The sequence below is a fragment of the Prenolepis imparis genome, unplaced genomic scaffold (assembly GCF_030444845.1).
Source record: "Prenolepis imparis isolate NDT839.2.m4 unplaced genomic scaffold, iyPreImpa1.0 SCAF_3, whole genome shotgun sequence".
NCBI lineage: Eukaryota > Metazoa > Arthropoda > Insecta > Hymenoptera > Formicidae > Prenolepis > Prenolepis imparis.
Window position 1 is genome coordinate 9,957,904 of NW_028141161.1, and position 25,198 is coordinate 9,983,101.

General features: G+C 32.0%; 1 protein-coding gene across 1 annotated transcript in view; it reads right to left on the reverse strand.

Moving 5' to 3' along the window:
- The window catches only part of LOC145933368 (uncharacterized), a 106,508-nt gene that overhangs the window by 49,917 nt on the left and 31,393 nt on the right, over positions 1 to 25,198 (reverse strand). The window lies entirely within an intron of this gene.

A 25,198-nucleotide genomic window follows, 5' to 3' on the forward strand; every position in this document is an offset into this window, starting at 1 on the left:
TACTTTTTTGACGCGGACCCTGTGCGACGCATACTTATTTTATGTTTATCGTATTAAAAAATTTGTACGCTGGTATCTGTTTGGTACAAAATGATTCTGTAATCAATGTACTATTAAAATGTATAATCGATGAATTTTTGGCTCGTCTTTAAATATTAGAAATCGATACTTTTTTACCGCTGAGCCCATGCGATGCAATCTTATTTTATGTATATCAAGTTAAAAAATTTGTACGCTGTTGTCTGGTTGGTACCAAAAGATTCTGTAATCAATGTACTATTAAAATGTATAATCGATGAATTTTTGGCTCGTCTTAAAATATTAGAAATTGATACTTTTTTGACGCGGACCCTGTGCGACGCATCCTTAATTTATGTTTATCGTATTAAAAAATTTGTACGCTGGTGTCTGTTTGGTACCAAATGATTCTGTAATCAATGTACTATTAAAATGTATAATCGATGAATTTTTGGCTCGTCTTAAAATATTGGAAATCGATACTTTTTACCGCTGACACTATGCGACGCAACCTTATTTTAAGTATATCAAGTTAAAAAATATGTACGCTGATGTCTGTTTGGTACCAAATGATTCTGTAATAAATGTACTATTAAAATGTTTACTCGATGAATTTTTGGCTCGTCTTAAAATATTAGAAATCGATACTTTTTTGACGCGGACCCTGTGCGACGAATACTTAATTTATGTTTATCGTATTAAAAAATTTGTACGCTGGTGTCTGTTTGGTACCAAATGATTCTGTAATCAATGTACTATTAAAATGTATAATCGATGAATTTTTGGCTCGTCTTTAAATATTAGAAAACGATACTTTTTTACCGCTGACCCCATGCGACGCAACCTTAATTTATATATATAAAGTTAAAAAATGTGTACGCTGGTGTCTGGTTGGTACCAAAAGATTCTGTAATCAATGTACTATTAAAATGTATAATCGATGAATTTTTGGCTCGTCTTAAAATATTGGAAATCGATACTTATTACCGCTGACCCTGTGCGACGCATACTTATTTTATGTTTATCAAGTTAAAAAATTTGTACGCTGGTGTCTGTTTGGTACCAAATGATTCTGTAATGAATGTACTATTATAATGTATAATCGATGAATTTTTGGCTCGTCTTAAAATATTAGAAATTGATACTTTTTTGACGCGGACCCTGTGCGACGCATCCTTATTTTATGTATATCAAGTTAAAAAATTTGTACGCTGGTGTCTGTTTGGTACCAAAAGATTCTGTAATCAATGTACTACTAAAATGTATAATCGATGAATTTTTGGCTCGTCTCAAAATATTAGAAATCGATACTTTTTTGACGCGGACCCTGTGCGACGCATCCTTATTTTATGTTTATCGTATTAAAAAATTTGTACGCTGGTGTCTGGTTGGTACCAAAAGATTCTGTAATCAATGTACTATTAAAATGTATAATCGATGAATTTTTGGCTCGTCTTAAAATATTGGAAATCGATACTTTTTTACCGCTGACCCTATGCGACGCAACCTTATTTTATGTATATCAAGTTAAAAAATTTGTACGCTGGTGTCTGTTTGGTACCAAAAGATTCTGTAATCAATGTACTACTAAAATGTATAATCGATGAATTTTTGGCTCGTCTCAAAATATTAGAAATCGATACTTTTTTGACGCGGACCCTGTGCGACGCATCCTTATTTTATGTTTATCGTATTAAAAAATTTGTACGCTGTTGTCTGCTTGGTACCAAAAGATTCTGTAATAAATGTACTATTAAAATGTATAATCGATGAATTTTTGGCTCGTCTTAAAATATTGGAAATCGATACTTTTTTACCGCTGATCCCATGCGACGCAACCTTATTTTAAGTATATCAAGTTAAAAAATATGTACGCTGATGTCTGTTTGGTACCAAATGATTCTGTAATAAATGTACTATTAAAATGTTTACTCGATGAATTTTTGGCTCGTCTTTAAATATTAGAAAACGATACTTTTTTACCGCTGACTCCATGCGACGCAACCTTAATTTATATATATAAAGTTAAAAAATGTGTACGCTGGTGTCTGGTTGGTACCAAAAGATTCTGTAATCAATGTACTATTAAAATGTATAATCGATGAATTTTTGGCTCGTCTTACAATATTGGAAATCGATACTTATTACCGCTGACCCTGTGCGACGCATCCTTATTTTATGTTTATCAAGTTAAAAAATTTGTACGCTGGTGTCTGTTTGGTACCAAATGATTCTGTAATGAATGTACTATTATAATGTATAATCGATGAATTTTTGGCTCGTCTTAAAATATTAGAAATTGATACTTTTTTGACGCGGACCCTGTGCGACGCATCCTTATTTTATGTTTATCGTATTAAAAAATTTGTACGCTGGTGTCTGCATGGTACCAAAAGATTCTGCAATCAATGTACTATTAAAATGTATAATCGATGAATTTTTGGCTCGTCTTAAAATATTAGAAATCGATACTTTTTTACCGCTGACCCTATGCGACGCAACCTTGTTTTATGTATATCAAGTTAAAAAATTTGTACGCTGGTGTCTGTTTGGTACCAAAAGATTCTGTAATCAATGTACTACTAAAATGTATAATCGATGAATTTTTGGCTCGTCTCAAAATATTAGAAATCGATACTTTTTTGACGCGGACCCTGTGCGACGCATCCTTATTTTATGTTTATCGTATTAAAAAATTTGTACGCTGTTGTCTGCTTGGTACCAAAAGATTCTGTAATAAATGTACTATTAAAATGTATAATCGATGAATTTTTGGCTCGTCTTAAAATATTGGAAATCGATACTTTTTTACCGCTGATCCCATGCGACGCATCCTTAATTTATGTATAGCAAATGAAAAAGTTTGTACGCTGTTGTCTGCTTGGTACCAAATGATTCTGTAATCAATGTACTATTAAAATGTATAATCGATGAATTTTTGGCTCGTCTTAAAATATTAGAAATCTATACTTATTACCGCTGACCCTGTGCGACGCATCCTTATTTTATGTTTATCAAGTTAAAAAATTTGTACGCTGGTGTCTGTTTGGTACCAAAAGATTCTGCAATCAATGTACTATTAAAATGTATAATCGATGAATTTTTGGCTCGTCTTAAAATATTAGAAATCGATACTTTTTTACCGCTGACCCTATGCGACGCAACCTTGTTTTATGTATATCAAGTTAAAAAATTTGTACGCTGGTGTCTGTTTGGTACCAAAAGATTCTGTAATCAATGTACTACTAAAATGTATAATCGATGAATTTTTGGCTCGTCTCAAAATATTAGAAATCGATACTTTTTTGACGCGGACCCTGTGCGACGCATCCTTATTTTATGTTTATCGTATTAAAAAATTTGTACGCTGTTGTCTGCTTGGTACCAAAAGATTCTGTAATAAATGTACTATTAAAATGTATAATCGATGAATTTTTGGCTCGTCTTAAAATATTGGAAATCGATACTTTTTTACCGCTGATCCCATGCGACGCAACCTTATTTTAAGTATATCAAGTTAAAAAATATGTACGCTGATGTCTGTTTGGTACCAAATGATTCTGTAATAAATGTACTATTAAAATGTTTACTCGATGAATTTTTGGCTCGTCTTAAAATATTAGAAATTGATACTTTTTTGACGCGGACCCTGTGCGACGCATCCTTAATTTATGTTTATCGTATTAAAAAATTTGTACGCTGGTGTCTGTTTGGTACCAAATGATTCTGGAATCAATGTACTATTAAAATGTATAATCGATGAATTTTTGGCTCGTCTTAAAATATTGGAAATCGATACTTTTTACCGCTGACACTATGCGACGCAACCTTATTTTAAGTATATCAAGTTAAAAAATATGTACGCTGATGTCTGTTTGGTACCAAATGATTCTGTAATAAATGTACTATTAAAATGTTTACTCGATGAATTTTTGGCTCGTCTTTAAAAATTAGAAAACGATACTTTTTTACCGCTGACCCCATGCGACGCAACCTTAATTTATATATATAAAGTTAAAAAATTTGTACGCTGGTGTCTGGTTGGTACCAAAAGATTCTGTAATCAATGTACTATTAAAATGTATAATCGATGAATTTTTGGCTCGTCTTAAAATATTGAAAATCGATACTTATTACCGCTGACCCTGTGCGACGCATCCTTATTTTATGTTTATCAAGTTAAAAAATTTGTACGCTGGTGTCTGTTTGGTACCAAATGATTCTGTAATGAATGTACTATTATAATGTATAATCGATGAATTTTTGGCTCGTCTTAAAATATTAGAAATTGATACTTTTTTGACGCGGATCCTGTGCGACGCATCCTTATTTTATGTTTATCGTATTAAAAAATTTGTACGCTGGTGTCTGCATGGTACCAAAAGATTCTGCAATCAATGTACTATTAAAATGTATAATCGATGAATTTTTGGCTCGTCTTAAAATATTAGAAATCGATACTTTTTTACCGCTGACCCTATGCGACGCAACCTAATTTTATGTATATCAAGTTAAAAAATTTGTACGCTGGTGTCTGTTTGGTACCAAAAGATTCTGTAATCAATGTACTACTAAAATGTATAATCGATGAATTTTTGGCTCGTCTCAAAATATTAGAAATCGATACTTTTTTGACGCGGACCCTGTGCGACGCATCCTTATTTTATGTTTATCGTATTAAAAAATTTGTACGCTGTTGTCTGCTTGGTACCAAAAGATTCTGTAATAAATGTACTATTAAAATGTATAATCGATGAATTTTTGGCTCGTCTTAAAATATTGGAAATCGATACTTTTTTACCGCTGATCCCATGCGACGCATCCTTAATTTATGTATAGCAAATGAAAAAGTTTGTACGCTGGTGTCTGTTTGGTACCAAATGATTCTGTAATCAATGTACTATTCAAATGTATACTCGATGAATTTTTGGCTCGTCTTAAAATATTAGAAATCGATACTTTTTTGACGCGGACCCTGTGCGACGCATCCTTATTTTATGTTTATCGTATTAAAAAATTTGTACGCTGTTGTCTGCTTGGTACCAAAAGATTCTGTAATAAATGTACTATTAAAATGTATAATCGATGAATTTTTGGCTCGTCTTAAAATATTGGAAATCGATACTTTTTTACCGCTGATCCCATGCGACGCAACCTTATTTTAAGTATATCAAGTTAAAAAATATGTACGCTGATGTCTGTTTGGTACCAAATGATTCTGTAATAAATGTACTATTAAAATGTTTACTCGATGAATTTTTGGCTCGTCTTAAAATATTAGAAAACGATACTTTTTTACCGCTGACCCCATGCGACGCAACCTTAATTTATATATATAAAGTTAAAAAATGTGTACGCTGGTGTCTGGTTGGTACCAAAAGATTCTGTAATCAATGTACTATTAAAATGTATAATCGATGAATTTTTGGCTCGTCTTAAAATATTAGAAATTGATACTTTTTTGACGCGGACCCTGTGCGACGCATCCTTAATTTATGTTTATCGTATTAAAAAATTTGTACGCTGGTGTCTGTTTGGTACCAAATGATTCTGTAATCAATGTACTATTAAAATGTATAATCGATGAATTTTTGGCTCGTCTTAAAATATTACAAAACGATACTTTTTTACCGCTGACCCCATGCGACGCAACCTTAATTTATATATATAAAGTTAAAAAATGTGTACGCTGGTGTCTGGTTGGTACCAAAAGATTCTGTAATCAATGTACTATTAAAATGTATAATCGATGAATTTTTGGCTCGTCTTAAAATATTGGAAATCGATACTTATTACCGCTGACCCTGTGCGACGCATCCTTATTTTATGTTTATCAAGTTAAAAAATTTGTACGCTGGTGTCTGCATGGTACCAAAAGATTCTGCAATCAATGTACTATTAAAATGTATAATCGATGAATTTTTGGCTCGTCTTAAAATATTAGAAATCGATACTTTTTTACCGCTGACCCTATGCGACGCAACCTTGTTTTATGTATATCAAGTTAAAAAATTTGTACGCTGGTGTCTGTTTGGTACCAAAAGATTCTGTAATCAATGTACTACTAAAATGTATAATCGATGAATTTTTGGCTCGTCTCAAAATATTAGAAATCGATACTTTTTTGACGCGGACCCTGTGCGACGCATCCTTATTTTATGTTTATCCTATTAAAAAATTTGTACGCTGTTGTCTGCTTGGTACCAAAAGATTCTGTAATCAATGTACTACTAAAATGTATAATCGATGAATTTTTGGCTCGTCTCAAAATATTAGAAATCGATACTTTTTTGACGCGGACCCTGTGCGACGCATCCTTATTTTATGTTTATCGTATTAAAAAATTTGTACGCTGTTGTCTGCTTGGTACCAAAAGATTCTGTAATAAATGTACTATTAAAATGTATAATCGATGAATTTTTGGCTCGTCTTAAAATATTGGAAATCGATACTTTTTTACCGCTGATCCCATGCGACGCATCCTTAATTTATGTATAGCAAATGAAAAAGTTTGTACGCTGTTGTCTGCTTGGTACCAAATGATTCTGTAATCAATGTACTATTAAAATGTATAATCGATGAATTTTTGGCTCGTCTTAAAATATTAGAAATCTATACTTATTACCGCTGACCCTGTGCGACGCATCCTTATTTTATGTTTATCAAGTTAAAAAATTTGTACGCTGGTGTCTGTTTGGTACCAAATGATTCTGTAATGAATGTACTATTATAATGTATAATCGATGAATTTTTGGCTCGTCTTAAAATATTAGAAATTGATACTTTTTTGACGCGGACCCTGTGCGACGCATACTTAATTTATGTTTATCGTATTAAAAAATTTGTACGCTGGTGTCTGTTTGGTAGCAAATGATTCTGTAATCAATGTACTATTAAAATGTATAATCGATGAATTTTTGGCTCGTCTTTAAATATTAGAAAACGATACTTTTTTACCGCTGACCCCATGCGACGCAACCTTAATTTATATATATATAGTTAAAAAATTTGTACGCTGGTATCTGGTTGGTACCAAAAGATTCTGTAATCAATGTACTATTAAAATGTATAATCGATGAATTTTTGGCTCGTCTTAAAATATTGAAAATCGATACTTATTACCGCTGACCCTGTGCGACGCATCCTTATTTTATGTTTATCAAGTTAAAAAATTTGTACGCTGGTGTCTGTTTGGTACCAAATGATTCTGTAATGAATGTACTATTATAATGTATAATCGATGAATTTTTGGCTCGTCTTAAAATATTGGAAATCGATACTTATTACCGCTGACCCTGTGCGACGCATCCTTATTTTATGTTTATCAAGTTAAAAAATTTGTACGCTGGTGTCTGTTTGGTACCAAATGATTCTGTAATGAATGTACTATTAAAATGTATAATCGATGAATTTTTGGCTCGTCTTAAAATATTAGAAATCGATACTTTTTTACCGCTGACCCTATGCGACGCAACCTAATTTTATGTATATCAAGTTAAAAAATTTGTACGCTGGTGTCTGTTTGGTACCAAAAGATTCTGTAATCAATGTACTACTAAAATGTATAATCGATGAATTTTTGGCTCGTCTCAAAATATTAGAAATCGATACTTTTTTGACGCGGACCCTGTGCGACGCATCCTTATTTTATGTTTATCGTATTAAAAAATTTGTACGCTGTTGTCTGCTTGGTACCAAAAGATTCTGTAATAAATGTACTATTAAAATGTATAATCGATGAATTTTTGGCTCGTCTTAAAATATTGGAAATCGATACTTTTTTACCGCTGATCCCATGCGACGCATCCTTAATTTATGTATAGCAAATGAAAAAGTTTGTACGCTGGTGTCTGTTTGGTACCAAATGATTCTGTAATCAATGTACTATTAAAATGTATACTCGATGAATTTTTGGCTCGTCTTAAAATATTAGAAATCTATACTTATTACCGCTGACCCTGTGCGACGCATCCTTATTTTATGTTTATCAAGTTAAAAAATTTGTACGCTGGTGTCTGTTTGGTACCAAATGATTCTGTAATCAATGTACTATTAAAATGTATAATCGATGAATTTTTGGCTCGTCTTTAAATATTAGAAAACGATACTTTTTTACCGCTGACCCCATGCGACGCAACCTTAATTTATATATATAAAGTTAAAAAATTTGTACGCTGGTGTCTGGTTGGTACCAAAAGATTCTGTAATCAATGTACTATTAAAATGTATAATCGATGAATTTTTGGCTCGTCTTAAAATATTGAAAATCGATACTTATTACCGCTGACCCTGTGCGACGCATCCTTATTTTATGTTTATCAAGTTAAAAAATTTGTACGCTGGTGTCTGTTTGGTACCAAATGATTCTGTAATGAATGTACTATTATAATGTATAATCGATGAATTTTTGGCTCGTCTTAAAATATTAGAAATTGATACTTTTTTGACGCGGACCCTGTGCGACGCATACTTATTTTATGTTTATCGTATTAAAAAATTTGTACGCTGGTGTCTGCATGGTACCAAAAGATTCTGCAATCAATGTACTATTAAAATGTATAATCGATGAATTTTTGGCTCGTCTTAAAATATTAGAAATCGATACTTTTTTACCGCTGACCCTATGCGACGCAACCTAATTTTATGTATATCAAGTTAAAAAATTTGTACGCTGGTGTCTGTTTGGTACCAAAAGATTCTGTAATCAATGTACTACTAAAATGTATAATCGATGAATTTTTGGCTCGTCTCAAAATATTAGAAATCGATACTTTTTTGACGCGGACCCTGTGCGACGCATCCTTAATTTATGTTTATCGTATTAAAAAATTTGTACGCTGGTGTCTGTTTGGTACCAAATGATTCTGGAATCAATGTACTATTAAAATGTATAATCGATGAATTTTTGGCTCGTCTTAAAATATTAGAAATTGATACTTTTTTACCGCTGACCCTATGCGACGCAACCTTGTTTTATGTATATCAAGTTAAAAAATTTGTACGCTGGTGTCTGTTTGGTACCAAAAGATTCTGTAATCAATGTACTACTAAAATGTATAATCGATGAATTTTTGGCTCGTCACAAAATATTAGAAATCGATACTTTTTTGACGCGGACCCTGTGCGACGCATCCTTATTTTATGTTTATCGTATTAAAAAATTTGTACGCTGTTGTCTGCTTGGTACCAAAAGATTCTGTAATAAATGTACTATTAAAATGTATAATCGATGAATTTTTGGCTCGTCTTAAAATATTGGAAATCGATACTTTTTTACCGCTGATCCCATGCGACGCATCCTTAATTTATGTATAGCAAATGAAAAAGTTTGTACGCTGTTGTCTGCTTGGTACCAAATGATTCTGTAATCAATGTACTATTAAAATGTTTACTCGATGAATTTTTGGCTCGTCTTAAAATATTAGAAATCGATACTTTTTTGACGCGGACCCTGTGCGACGCATACTTAATTTATGTTTATCGTATTAAAAAATTTGTACGCTGGTGTCTGTTTGGTACCAAATGATTCTGTAATCAATGTACTATTAAAATGTATAATCGATGAATTTTTGGCTCGTCTTTAAATATTAGAAAACGATACTTTTTTACCGCTGACCCCATGCGACGCAACCTTAATTTATATATATAAAGTTAAAAAATTTGTACGCTGGTGTCTGGTTGGTACCAAAAGATTCTGTAATCAATGTACTATTAAAATGTATAATCGATGAATTTTTGGCTCGTCTTAAAATATTGAAAATCGATACTTATTACCGCTGACCCTGTGCGACGCATCCTTATTTTATGTTTATCAAGTTAAAAAATTTGTACGCTGGTGTCTGTTTGGTACCAAATGATTCTGTAATGAATGTACTATTATAATGTATAATCGATGAATTTTTGGCTCGTCTTAAAATATTAGAAATTGATACTTTTTTACCGCTGACCATATGCGACGCAACCTTGTTTTATGTATATCAAGTTAAAAAATTTGTACGCTGGTGTCTGTTTGGTACCAAAAGATTCTGTAATCAATGTACTACTAAAATGTATAATCGATGAATTTTTGGCTCGTCTCAAAATATTAGAAATCGATACTTTTTTGACGCGGACCCTGTGCGACGCATCCTTATTTTATGTTTATCGCATTAAAAAATTTGTACGCTGTTGTCTGCTTGGTACCAAAAGATTCTGTAATAAATGTACTATTAAAATGTATAATCGATGAATTTTTGGCTCGTCTTAAAATATTGGAAATCGATACTTTTTTACCGCTGATCCCATGCGACGCATCCTTAATTTATGTATAGCAAATGAAAAAGTTTGTACGCTGTTGTCTGCTTGGTACCAAATGATTCTGTAATCAATGTACTATTAAAATGTATAATCGATGAATTTTTGGCTCGTCTTAAAATATTAGAAATCTATACTTATTACCGCTGACCCTGTGCGACGCATCCTTATTTTATGTTTATCAAGTTAAAAAATTTGTACGCTGGTGTCTGTTTGGTACCAAATGATTCTGTAATGAATGTACTATTATAATGTATAATCGATGAATTTTTGGCTCGTCTTAAAATATTAGAAATCGATACTTTTTTGACGCGGACCCTGTGCGACGCATACTTAATTTATGTTTATCGTATTAAAAAATTTGTACGCTGGTGTCTGTTTGGTACCAAATGATTCTGTAATCAATGTACTATTAAAATGTATAATCGATGAATTTTTGGCTCGTCTTTAAATATTAGAAAACGATACTTTTTTACCGCTGACCCCATGCGACGCAACATTAATTTATATATATAAAGTTAAAAAATTTGTACGCTGGTGTCTGGTTGGTACCAAAAGATTCTGTAATCAATGTACTATTAAAATGTATAATCGATGAATTTTTGGCTCGTCTTAAAATATTAGAAATTGATACTTTTTTGACGCGGACCCTGTGCGACGCATACTTAATTTATGTTTATCGTATTAAAAAATTTGTACGCTGGTGTCTGTTTGGTACCAAATGATTCTGTAATCAATGTACTATTAAAATGTATAATCGATGAATTTTTGGCTCGTCTTTAAATATTAGAAAACGATACTTTTTTACCGCTGACCCCATGCGACGCAACCTTAATTTATATATATATAGTTAAAAAATTTGTACGCTGGTATCTGGTTGGTACCAAAAGATTCTGTAATCAATGTACTATTAAAATGTATAATCGATGAATTTTTGGCTCGTCTTAAAATATTGAAAATCGATACTTATTACCGCTGACCCTGTGCGACGCATCCTTATTTTATGTTTATCAAGTTAAAAAATTTGTACGCTGGTGTCTGTTTGGTACCAAATGATTCTGTAATGAATGTACTATTATAATGTATAATCGATGAATTTTTGGCTCGTCTTAAAATATTGGAAATCGATACTTATTACCGCTGACCCTGTGCGACGCATCCTTATTTTATGTTTATCAAGTTAAAAAATTTGTACGCTGGTGTCTGTTTGGTACCAAATGATTCTGTAATGAATGTACTATTAAAATGTATAATCGATGAATTTTTGGCTCGTCTTAAAATATTAGAAATCGATACTTTTTTACCGCTGACCCTATGCGACGCAACCTAATTTTATGTATATCAAGTTAAAAAATTTGTACGCTGGTGTCTGTTTGGTACCAAAAGATTCTGTAATCAATGTACTACTAAAATGTATAATCGATGAATTTTTGGCTCGTCTCAAAATATTAGAAATCGATACTTTTTTGACGCGGACCCTGTGCGACGCATCCTTATTTTATGTTTATCGTATTAAAAAATTTGTACGCTGTTGTCTGCTTGGTACCAAAAGATTCTGTAATAAATGTACTATTAAAATGTATAATCGATGAATTTTTGGCTCGTCTTAAAATATTGGAAATCGATACTTTTTTACCGCTGATCCCATGCGACGCATCCTTAATTTATGTATAGCAAATGAAAAAGTTTGTACGCTGGTGTCTGTTTGGTACCAAATGATTCTGTAATCAATGTACTATTAAAATGTATACTCGATGAATTTTTGGCTCGTCTTAAAATATTAGAAATCTATACTTATTACCGCTGACCCTGTGCGACGCATCCTTATTTTATGTTTATCAAGTTAAAAAATTTGTACGCTGGTGTCTGTTTGGTACCAAATGATTCTGTAATCAATGTACTATTAAAATGTATAATCGATGAATTTTTGGCTCGTCTTTAAATATTAGAAAACGATACTTTTTTACCGCTGACCCCATGCGACGCAACCTTAATTTATATATATAAAGTTAAAAAATTTGTACGCTGGTGTCTGGTTGGTACCAAAAGATTCTGTAATCAATGTACTATTAAAATGTATAATCGATGAATTTTTGGCTCGTCTTAAAATATTGAAAATCGATACTTATTACCGCTGACCCTGTGCGACGCATCCTTATTTTATGTTTATCAAGTTAAAAAATTTGTACGCTGGTGTCTGTTTGGTACCAAATGATTCTGTAATGAATGTACTATTATAATGTATAATCGATGAATTTTTGGCTCGTCTTAAAATATTAGAAATTGATACTTTTTTGACGCGGACCCTGTGCGACGCATACTTATTTTATGTTTATCGTATTAAAAAATTTGTACGCTGGTGTCTGCATGGTACCAAAAGATTCTGCAATCAATGTACTATTAAAATGTATAATCGATGAATTTTTGGCTCGTCTTAAAATATTAGAAATCGATACTTTTTTACCGCTGACCCTATGCGACGCAACCTAATTTTATGTATATCAAGTTAAAAAATTTGTACGCTGGTGTCTGTTTGGTACCAAAAGATTCTGTAATCAATGTACTACTAAAATGTATAATCGATGAATTTTTGGCTCGTCTCAAAATATTAGAAATCGATACTTTTTTGACGCGGACCCTGTGCGACGCATCCTTAATTTATGTTTATCGTATTAAAAAATTTGTACGCTGGTGTCTGTTTGGTACCAAATGATTCTGGAATCAATGTACTATTAAAATGTATAATCGATGAATTTTTGGCTCGTCTTAAAATATTAGAAATTGATACTTTTTTACCGCTGACCCTATGCGACGCAACCTTGTTTTATGTATATCAAGTTAAAAAATTTGTACGCTGGTGTCTGGTTGGTACCAAAAGATTCTGTAATCAATGTACTATTAAAATGTATAATCGATGAATTTTTGGCTCGTCTTAAAATATTGAAAATCGATACTTATTACCGCTGACCCTGTGCGACGCATCCTTATTTTATGTTTATCAAGTTAAAAAATTTGTACGCTGGTGTCTGTTTGGTACCAAATGATTCTGTAATGAATGTACTATTATAATGTATAATCGATGAATTTTTGGCTCGTCTTAAAATATTAGAAATTGATACTTTTTTGACGCGGACCCTGTGCGACGCATCCTTATTTTATGTTTATCGTATTAAAAAATTTGTACGCTGTTGTCTGCTTGGTACCAAAAGATTCTGTAATAAATGTACTATTAAAATGTATAATCGATGAATTTTTGGCTCGTCTTAAAATATTGGAAATCGATACTTTTTTACCGCTGATCCCATGCGACGCATCCTTAATTTATGTATAGCAAATGAAAAAGTTTGTACGCTGGTGTCTGTTTGGTACCAAATGATTCTGTAATCAATGTACTATTAAAATGTATACTCGATGAATTTTTGGCTCGTCTTAAAATATTAGAAATCGATACTTATTACCGCTGACCCTGTGCGACGCATCCTTATTTTATGTTTATCAAGTTAAAAAATTTGTACGCTGGTGTCTGTTTGGTACCAAATGATTCTGTAATGAATGTACTATTATAATGTATAATCGATGAATTTTTGGCTCGTCTTAAAATATTGGAAATCGATACTTATTACCGCTGACCCTGTGCGACGCATCCTTATTTTATGTTTATCAAGTTAAAAAATTTGTACGCTGGTGTCTGTTTGGTACCAAATGATTCTGTAATGAATGTACTATTAAAATGTATAATCGATGAATTTTTGGCTCGTCTTAAAATATTAGAAATCGATACTTTTTTACCGCTGACCCTATGCGACGCAACCTAATTTTATGTATATCAAGTTAAAAAATTTGTACGCTGGTGTCTGTTTGGTACCAAAAGATTCTGTAATCAATGTACTACTAAAATGTATAATCGATGAATTTTTGGCTCGTCTCAAAATATTAGAAATCGATACTTTTTTGACGCGGACCCTGTGCGACGCATCCTTATTTTATGTTTATCGTATTAAAAAATTTGTACGCTGTTGTCTGCTTGGTACCAAAAGATTCTGTAATAAATGTACTATTAAAATGTATAATCGATGAATTTTTGGCTCGTCTTAAAATATTGGAAATCGATACTTTTTTACCGCTGATCCCATGCGACGCATCCTTAATTTATGTATAGCAAATGAAAAAGTTTGTACGCTGGTGTCTGTTTGGTACCAAATGATTCTGTAATCAATGTACTATTAAAATGTATACTCGATGAATTTTTGGCTCGTCTTAAAATATTAGAAATCTATACTTATTACCGCTGACCCTGTGCGACGCATCCTTATTTTATGTTTATCAAGTTAAAAAATTTGTACGCTGGTGTCTGTTTGGTACCAAATGATTCTGTAATCAATGTACTATTAAAATGTATAATCGATGAATTTTTGGCTCGTCTTTAAATATTAGAAAACGATACTTTTTTACCGCTGACCCCATGCGACGCAACCTTAATTTATATATATAAAGTTAAAAAATTTGTACGCTGGTGTCTGGTTGGTACCAAAAGATTCTGTAATCAATGTACTATTAAAATGTATAATCGATGAATTTTTGGCTCGTCTTAAAATATTGGAAATCGATACTTATTACCGCTGACCCTGTGCGACGCATCCTTATTTTATGTTTATCAAGTTAAAAAATTTGTACGCTGGTGTCTGTTTGGTACCAAATGATTCTGTAATGAATGTACTATTAAAATGTATAATCGATGAATTTTTGGCTCGTCTTAAAATATTAGAAATCGATACTTTTTTACCGCTGACCCTATGCGACGCAACCTAATTTTATGTATATCAAGTTAAAAAATTTGTACGCTGGTGTCTGTTTGGTACCAAAAGATTCTGTAATCAATGTACTACTAAAATGTATAATCGATGAATTTTTGGCTCGTCTCAAAATATTAGAAATCGATACTTTTTTGACGCGGACCCTGTGCGACGCATCCTTATTTTATGTTTATCGTATTAAAAAATTTGTACGCTGTTGTCTGCTTGGTACCAAAAGATTCTGTAATAAATGTACTATTAAAATGTATAATCGATGAATTTTTGGCTCGTCTTAAAATATTGGAAATCGATACTTTTTTACCGCTGATCCCATGCGACGCATCCTTAATTTATGTATAGCAAATGAAAAAGTTTGTACGCTGGTGTCTGTTTGGTACCAAATGATTCTGTAATCAATGTACTATTAAAATGTATACTCGATGAATTTTTGGCTCGTCTTAAAATATTAGAAATCTATACTTATTACCGCTGACCCTGTGCGACGCATCCTTATTTTATGTTTATCAAGTTAAAAAATTTGTACGCTGGTGTCTGTTTGGTACCAAATGATTCTGTAATCAATGTACTATTAAAATGTATAATCGATGAATTTTTGGCTCGTCTTTAAATATTAGAAAACGATACTTTTTTACCGCTGACCCCATGCGACGCAACCTTAATTTATATATATAAAGTTAAAAAATTTGTACGCTGGTGTCTGGTTGGTACCAAAAGATTCTGTAATCAATGTACTATTAAAATGTATAATCGATGAATTTTTGGCTCGTCTTAAAATATTGAAAATCGATACTTATTACCGCTGACCCTGTGCGACGCATCCTTATTTTATGTTTATCAAGTTAAAAAATTTGTACGCTGGTGTCTGTTTGGTACCAAATGATTCTGTAATGAATGTACTATTATAATGTATAATCGATGAATTTTTGGCTCGTCTTAAAATATTAGAAATTGATACTTTTTTGACGCGGACCCTGTGCGACGCATACTTATTTTATGTTTATCGTATTAAAAAATTTGTACGCTGGTGTCTGCATGGTACCAAAAGATTCTGCAATCAATGTACTATTAAAATGTATAATCGATGAATTTTTGGCTCGTCTTAAAATATTAGAAATCGATACTTTTTTACCGCTGACCCTATGCGACGCAACCTAATTTTATGTATATCAAGTTAAAAAATTTGTACGCTGGTGTCTGTTTGGTACCAAAAGATTCTGTAATCAATGTACTACTAAAATGTATAATCGATGAATTTTTGGCTCGTCTCAAAATATTAGAAATCGATACTTTTTTGACGCGGACCCTGTGCGACGCATCCTTAATTTATGTTTATCGTATTAAAAAATTTGTACGCTGGTGTCTGTTTGGTACCAAATGATTCTGGAATCAATGTACTATTAAAATGTATAATCGATGAATTTTTGGCTCGTCTTAAAATATTAGAAATTGATACTTTTTTACCGCTGACCCTATGCGACGCAACCTTGTTTTATGTATATCAAGTTAAAAAATTTGTACGCTGGTGTCTGTTTGGTACCAAAAGATTCTGTAATCAATGTACTACTAAAATGTATAATCGATGAATTTTTGGCTCGTCACAAAATATTAGAAATCGATACTTTTTTGACGCGGACCCTGTGCGACGCATCCTTATTTTATGTTTATCGTATTAAAAAATTTGTACGCTGTTGTCTGCTTGGTACCAAAAGATTCTGTAATAAATGTACTATTAAAATGTATAATCGATGAATTTTTGGCTCGTCTTAAAATATTGGAAATCGATACTTTTTTACCGCTGATCCCATGCGACGCATCCTTAATTTATGTATAGCAAATGAAAAAGTTTGTACGCTGTTGTCTGCTTGGTACCAAATGATTCTGTAATCAATGTACTATTAAAATGTTTACTCGATGAATTTTTGGCTCGTCTTAAAATATTAGAAATCGATACTTTTTTGACGCGGACCCTGTGCGACGCATACTTAATTTATGTTTATCGTATTAAAAAATTTGTACGCTGGTGTCTGTTTGGTACCAAATGATTCTGTAATCAATGTACTATTAAAATGTATAATCGATGAATTTTTGGCTCGTCTTTAAATATTAGAAAACGATACTTTTTTACCGCTGACCCCATGCGACGCAACCTTAATTTATATATATAAAGTTAAAAAATTTGTACGCTGGTGTCTGGTTGGTACCAAAAGATTCTGTAATCAATGTACTATTAAAATGTATAATCGATGAATTTTTGGCTCGTCTTAAAATATTGAAAATCGATACTTATTACCGCTGACCCTGTGCGACGCATCCTTATTTTATGTTTATCAAGTTAAAAAATTTGTACGCTGGTGTCTGTTTGGTACCAAATGATTCTGTAATGAATGTACTATTATAATGTATAATCGATGAATTTTTGGCTCGTCTTAAAATATTAGAAATTGATACTTTTTTACCGCTGACCATATGCGACGCAACCTTGTTTTATGTATATCAAGTTAAAAAATTTGTACGCTGGTGTCTGTTTGGTACCAAAAGATTCTGTAATCAATGTACTACTAAAATGTATAATCGATGAATTTTTGGCTCGTCTCAAAATATTAGAAATCGATACTTTTTTGACGCGGACCCTGTGCGACGCATCCTTATTTTATGTTTATCGCATTAAAAAATTTGTACGCTGTTGTCTGCTTGGTACCAAAAGATTCTGTAATAAATGTACTATTAAAATGTATAATCGATGAATTTTTGGCTCGTCTTAAAATATTGGAAATCGATACTTTTTTACCGCTGATCCCATGCGACGCATCCTTAATTTATGTATAGCAAATGAAAAAGTTTGTACGCTGTTGTCTGCTTGGTACCAAATGATTCTGTAATCAATGTACTATTAAAATGTATAATCGATGAATTTTTGGCTCGTCTTAAAATATTAGAAATCTATACTTATTACCGCTGACCCTGTGCGACGCATCCTTATTTTATGTTTATCAAGTTAAAAAATTTGTACGCTGGTGTCTGTTTGGTACCAAATGATTCTGTAATGAATGTACTATTATAATGTATAATCGATGAATTTTTGGCTCGTCTTAAAATATTAGAAATCGATACTTTTTTGACGCGGACCCTGTGCGACGCATACTTAATTTATGTTTATCGTAATAAAAAATTTGTACGCTGGTGTCTGTTTGGTACCAAATGATTCTGTAATCAATGTACTATTAAAATGTATAATCGATGAATTTTTGGCTCGTCTTTAAATATTAGAAAACGATACTCTTTTACCGCTGACCCCATGCGACGCAACATTAATTTATATATATAAAGTTAAAAAATTTGTACGCTGGTGTCTGGTTGGTACCAAAAGATTCTGTAATCAATGTACTATTAAAATGTATAATCGATGAATTTTTGGCTCGTCTTAAAATATTGAAAATCGATACTTATTACCGCTGACCCTGTGCGACGCATCCTTATTTTATGTTTATCAAGTTAAAAAATTTGTACGCTGGTGTCTGTTTGGTACCAAATGATTCTGTAATGAATGTACTATTATAATGTATAATCGATGAATTTTTGGCTCGTCTTAAAATATTAGAAATTGATACTTTTTTGACGCGGACCCTGTGCGACGCATCCTTATTTTATGTTTATCGTATTAAAAAATTTGTACGCTGGTGTCTGCATGGTACCAAAAGATTCTGCAATCAATGTACTATTAAAATGTATAATCGATGAATTTTTGGCTCGTCTTAAAATATTAGAAATCGATACTTTTTTACCGCTGACCCTATGCGACGCAACCTAATTTTATGTATATCAAGTTAAAAAATTTGTACGCTGGTGTCTGTTTGGTACCAAAAGATTCTGTAATCAATGTACTACTAAAATGTATAATCGATGAATTTTTGGCTCGTCTCAAAATATTAGAAATCGATACTTTTTTGACGCGGACCCTGTGCGACGCATCCTTATTTTATGTTTATCGTATTAAAAAATTTGTACGCTGTTGTCTGCTTGGTACCAAAAGATTCTGTAATAAATGTACTATTAAAATGTATAATCGATGAATTTTTGGCTCGTCTTAAAATATTGGAAATCGATACTTTTTTACCGCTGATCCCATGCGACGCATCCTTAATTTATGTATAGCAAATGAAAAAGTTTGTACGCTGGTGTCTGTTTGGTACCAAATGATTCTGTAATCAATGTACTATTAAAATGTATACTCGATGAATTTTTGGCTCGTCTTAAAATATTAGAAATCGATACTTTTTTGACGCGGACCCTGTGCGACGCATACTTATTTTATGTTTATCGTATTAAAATATTTGTACGCTGGTGTCTGTTTGGTACCAAAAGATTCTGTAATCAATGTACTATTAAAATGTATAATCGATGAATTTTTGGCTCGTCTTAAAATATTGGAAATCGATACTTTTTACCGCGGACCCTGTGCGACGCATCCTTAATTTATGTTTATCGTATTAAAAAATTTGTACGCTGGTGTCTGTTTGGTACCAAATGATTCTGGAATCAATGTACTATTAAAATGTATAATCGATGAATTTTTGGCTCGTCTTAAAATATTGGAAATCGATACTTTTTACCGCTGACACTATGCGACGCAACCTTATTTTAAGTATATCAAGTTAAAAAATATGTACGCTGGTGTCTGTTTGGTACCAAATGATTCTGTAATAAATGTACTATTAAAATGTTTACTCGATGAATTTTTGGCTCGTCTTAAAATATTAGAAATCGATACTTTTTTGACGCGGACCCTGTGCGACGCATACTTAATTTATGTTTATCGTATTAAAAAATTTGTACGCTGGTGTCTGTTTGGTACCAAATGATTCTGTAATCAATGTACTATTAAAATGTATAATCGATGAATTTTTGGCTCGTCTTTAAATATTAGAAAACGATACTTTTTTACCGCTGACCCCATGCGAAGCAACCTTAATTTATATATATAAAGTTAAAAAATTTGTACGCTGGTGTCTGGTTGGTACCAAAAGATTCTGTAATCAATGTACTACTAAAATGTATAATCGATGAATTTTTGGCTCGTCTCAAAATATTAGAAATCGATACTTTTTTGACGCGGACCCTGTGCGACGCATCCTTATTTTATGTTTATCGTATTAAAAAATTTGTACGCTGTTGTCTGCTTGGTACCAAATGATTCTGTAATCAATGTACTATTAAAATGTATAATCGATGAATTTTTGGCTCGTCTTAAATATTGGAAATCGATACTTTTTACCGCTGACCCTGTGCGAGTCATACTTATTTTATGTTTATCGTATTAAAAAATTTGTACGCTGGTGTCTGTTTGGTACCAAATGATTCTGTAATCAATGTACTATTAAAATGTATAATCGATGAATTTTTGGCTCGTCTTTAAATATTAGAAATCGATACTTTTTTACCGCTGATCCCATGCGACGCATCCTTAATTTATGTATAGCAAATGAAAAAGTTTGTACGCTGTTGTCTGCTTGGTACCAAATGATTCTGTAATAAATGTACTATTAAAATGTATAATCGATGAATTTTTGGCTCGTCTTAAAATATTAGAAATTGATACTTTTTTACCGCTGACCCTATGCGACGCAACATTATTTTATGTTTATCGTATTAAAAAATTTGTACGCTGGTGTCTGCATGGTACCAAAAGATTCTGTAATCAATGTACTATTAAAATGTATAATCGATGAATTTTTGGCTCGTCTTAAAATATTGGAAATCGATACTTTTTACCGCTGACCCTATGCGACGCAACATTATTTTAAGTATATCAAGTTAAAAAATTTGTACGCTGGTGTCTGTTTGGTACCAAATGATTCTGTAATCAATGTACTATTAAAATGTATAATCGATGAATTTTTGGCTCGTCTTAAAATATTAGAAATCTATACTTTTTTACCGCTGACCCTATGCGACGCAACATTATTTTATGTATATCAAGTTAAAAAATTTGTACGCTGGTGTCTGTTTGGTACCAAAAGATTCTGTAATCAATGTACTACTAAAATGTATAATCGATGAATTTTTGGCTCGTCTTAAAATATTAGAAATTGATACTTTTTTACCGCTGACCCTATGCGACGCAACATTATTTTATGTTTATCGTATTAAAAAATTTGTACGCTAGTGTCTGCATGGTACCAAAAGATTCTGTAATCAATGTACTATTAAAATGTATAATCGATGAATTTTTGGCTCGTCTTAAAATATTAGAAATTGATACTTTTTTGACGCGGACCCTGTGCGACGCATCCTTAATTTATGTTTATCGTATTAAAAAATTTGTACGCTGGTGTCTGTTTGGTACCAAATGATTCTGTAATCAATGTACTATTAAAATGTATAATCGATGAATTTTTGGCTCGTCTTTAAATATTAGAAATCGATACTTTTTTACCGCTGATCCCATGCGACGCATCCTTAATTTATGTATAGCAAATGAAAAAGTTTGTACGCTGTTGTCTGCTTGGTACCAAATGATTCTGTAATAAATGTACTATTAAAATGTATAATCGATGAATTTTTGGCTCGTCTTAAATTATTAGAAATTGATACTTTTTTACCGCTGACCCTATGCGACGCAACATTATTTTATGTTTATCGTATTAAAAAATTTGTACGCTGGTGTCTGCATGGTACCAAATGATTCTGTAATAAATGTACTATTAAAATGTATAATCGATGAATTTTTGGCTCGTCTTAAAATATTAGAAATTGATACTTTTTTGACGCGGACCCTGTGCGACGCATCCTTAATTTATGTATAGCAAATGAAAAAGTTTGTACGCTGTTGTCTGCTTGGTACCAAATGATTCTGTAATAAATGTACTATTAAAATGTATAATCGATGAATTTTTGGCTCGTCTTAAAATATTAGAAATTGATACTTTTTTACCGCTGACCCTATGCGACGCAACATTGTTTTATATTTATCGTATTAAAAAATTTGTACGCTGGTGTCTGCATGGTACCAAAAGATTCTGTAATCAATGTACTATTAAAATGTATAATCGATGAATTTTTGGCTCGTCTTAAAATATTAGAAATCGATACTTATTTACCGCTGACCCAATGCGACGCAACATTATTTTATGTATATCAAGTTAAAAAATTTGTACGCTGGTGTCTGTTTGGTACCAAAAGATTCTGTAATCAATGTACTATTAAAATGTATAATCGATGAATTTTTGGCTCGTCTTAAAATATTGGAAATCGATACTTTTTACCGCTGACCCTGTGCGACGCATCCTTATTTTATGTTTATCGTATTAAAAAATTTGTACGCTGGTGTCTGTTTGGTACCAAATGATTCTGTAATCAATGTACTATTAAAATGTATAATCGATGAATTTTTGGCTCGTCTTTAAATATTAGAAAACGATACTTTTTTACCGCTGACCCCATGCGACGCAACCTTAATTTATGTATATCAAGTTAAAAAATTTGTACGCTGGTGTCTGTTTGGTACCAAATGATTCTGTAATCAATGTACTATTAAAATGTATAATCGATGAATTTTTGGCTCGTCTTAACATATTAGAAATCGATACTTTTTTACCGCTGATCCCATGCGACGCAATCTTATTTTATGTATATCAAGTTAAAAAATTTGTACGCTGTTGTCTGGTTGGTACCAAAAGATTCTGTAATCAATGTACTATTAAAATGTATAATCGATGAATTTTTGGCTCGTCTTAAAATATTAGAAATTGATACTTTTTTGACGCGGACCCTGTGCGACGCATCCTTATTTTATGTATAGCAAATGAAAAAGTTTGTACGCTGGTGTCTGTTTGGTACCAAATGATTCTGTAATCAATGTACTATTAAAATGTATAATCGATGAATTTTTGGCTCGTCTTTAAATATTAGAAATCGATACTTTTTTACCGCTGATCCCATGCGACGCAATCTTATTTTATGTATATCAAGTTAAAAAATTTGTACGCTTCTGTCTGGTTGGTACCAAAAGATTCTGTAATCAATGTACTATTAAAATGTATAATCGATGAATTTTTGGCTCGTCTTAAAATATTAGAAAACGATACTTTTTTACCGCTGACTCCATGCGAAAGTAGCTAATTTCTATGAAAAAATATTAATAAATACTTTCGTCTATAAAATCATATCTCGACGTTATGATTATCTCTATTCACAAAAGATTCTTATAGATAATTCTATTTTGTTCGCACTTCTGTTTTAGATTTAAATACTGAATTTTTATGTATTGCATAATTAATTAATATATATTTTTCTATGAATGAGAATATGTCAATTAATTATGCAATGCATAAATATTTATTATTTATATCTTTAACAGAGAATTAAAAAAGATAGAATTTTCTACAAGAATCTTTCGATCAAAATATCTGCTTTTCTATTAGATTCGTTCGTCTGTACATACACATCCATCGCGCTGCACGTTTCGCGCGAAACTGACCGCAAGACTCTGTGCAGCGGTATCGCCAAACACAGCCTATATGTCTACCACGCTGCGCGCCTCGCGCGAGACTGACGATCAGTCTCGCAATCACAATGTCTCGAGAATCAGTCTCGCGCGAGATGCGCAGCGTGGAGGATGTGTAGGGTGTCGGGTGCGCTTGGCGATACCGCTGCTCAGAGTCTTGCGGTCAGTCTCGCGCGAGACTGCAGTGTGTTGGATGTGTGTGTACAGACGCATGAATCTGATAGAAGCATAGATATTTTGTTCGAAAGATTCTTGTATATAATTCTATTTTTTTGGTTTTCTGTTAAAGATTTAAGTAATGAATATTTATGCATTGCATAATTAATTCACATATTTTTATGCATGCATTGCAATCAATACATAAAGAAGTATATATTAATTAATTATGCAATGCATAAAAATTCAGTATTTAAATCTAAAACAAGTGCGAACAAAAAAAATAGAATTTTCTGTAAGACTGTTTTGATAATCGAGATAATCACAACGTCGAGACTAATTACGATTTTATGGACGAGAAGATTTATTAATATTTTTTTATAGAAATTAGCTACTTTAAACTCGGTTATTATTTTTGACAGTTATCAGCTGATTTCTGTCAAAAAGTATTAATCGAGGATAAATTATTATCAACATTACTACTGTAATTTTTATAACGTATTATTACTCTGAAATTTAATTAGCAAATGAATGCTTTAGTAATATTTTTTGACAGAAATCAGCTGATTTAAGCGCCAATTTGTTAATTAAGTTTTTAAATAATATATTTTAAAAATTAAAATAATAATTTGTTTAAAATAATATGTTATGGTATTTTAAACTCGATTAATATTTTTTGACAGTTATCAGTTGATTCTGTCAAAAAAATATTATTATTTTAATAATTATTTTTTAAAATATGAAATCAAAGAATGGCGCGCGCGTAGCGCGCGCTTGTGTTGTTCTAGTTTTTTTAAATCTTAGATTCCAACGAAATTTCATTGAAGGATTATTATTAGTCATGTTTTATTTTTAGGATAAATATTTTATTAGTAAAATCTTAAATTAAACTTCTGATAAAACAAAAGCAAATTAAAATTTTATAAATAATATTTAATAATATATTTCTCACATTGTAATCTATTAAATCATTTGATATTTAAAATTAAAAATACCCGATGAGATCCTGAAACATTCTGTACAGTTATAAAATATATAGGCAGAATTGGTAAAAGTTATTGAAAAATAATATTTTGTACAGATGTAAGCGGTGTAATAGATAATGCGATGTAAAATGAGAGACGATCTGTTTGAATCATTCTTCCGTCATGCTTCCAAAAAATTTATTGATTGCAAAATATTGTACAATTTTGCTCGAGGATGTTGCCATTCGATAAATTTACAAACACAGATCCGTTGAGAAGTCCTACGCACAGAAGTCCAAAAGGCTCTTTTCTTCGCAGGCAATTGTACGAGCAACATAACATAGGTAATGCAAAAGGCCTTTTCGCAATTTTATCCTTGAGAGGATATCTATAAATTCCACAACTCCGAATTCAATCGTCTTTGTAAAGGGCAAATAAATGAAGCTGTG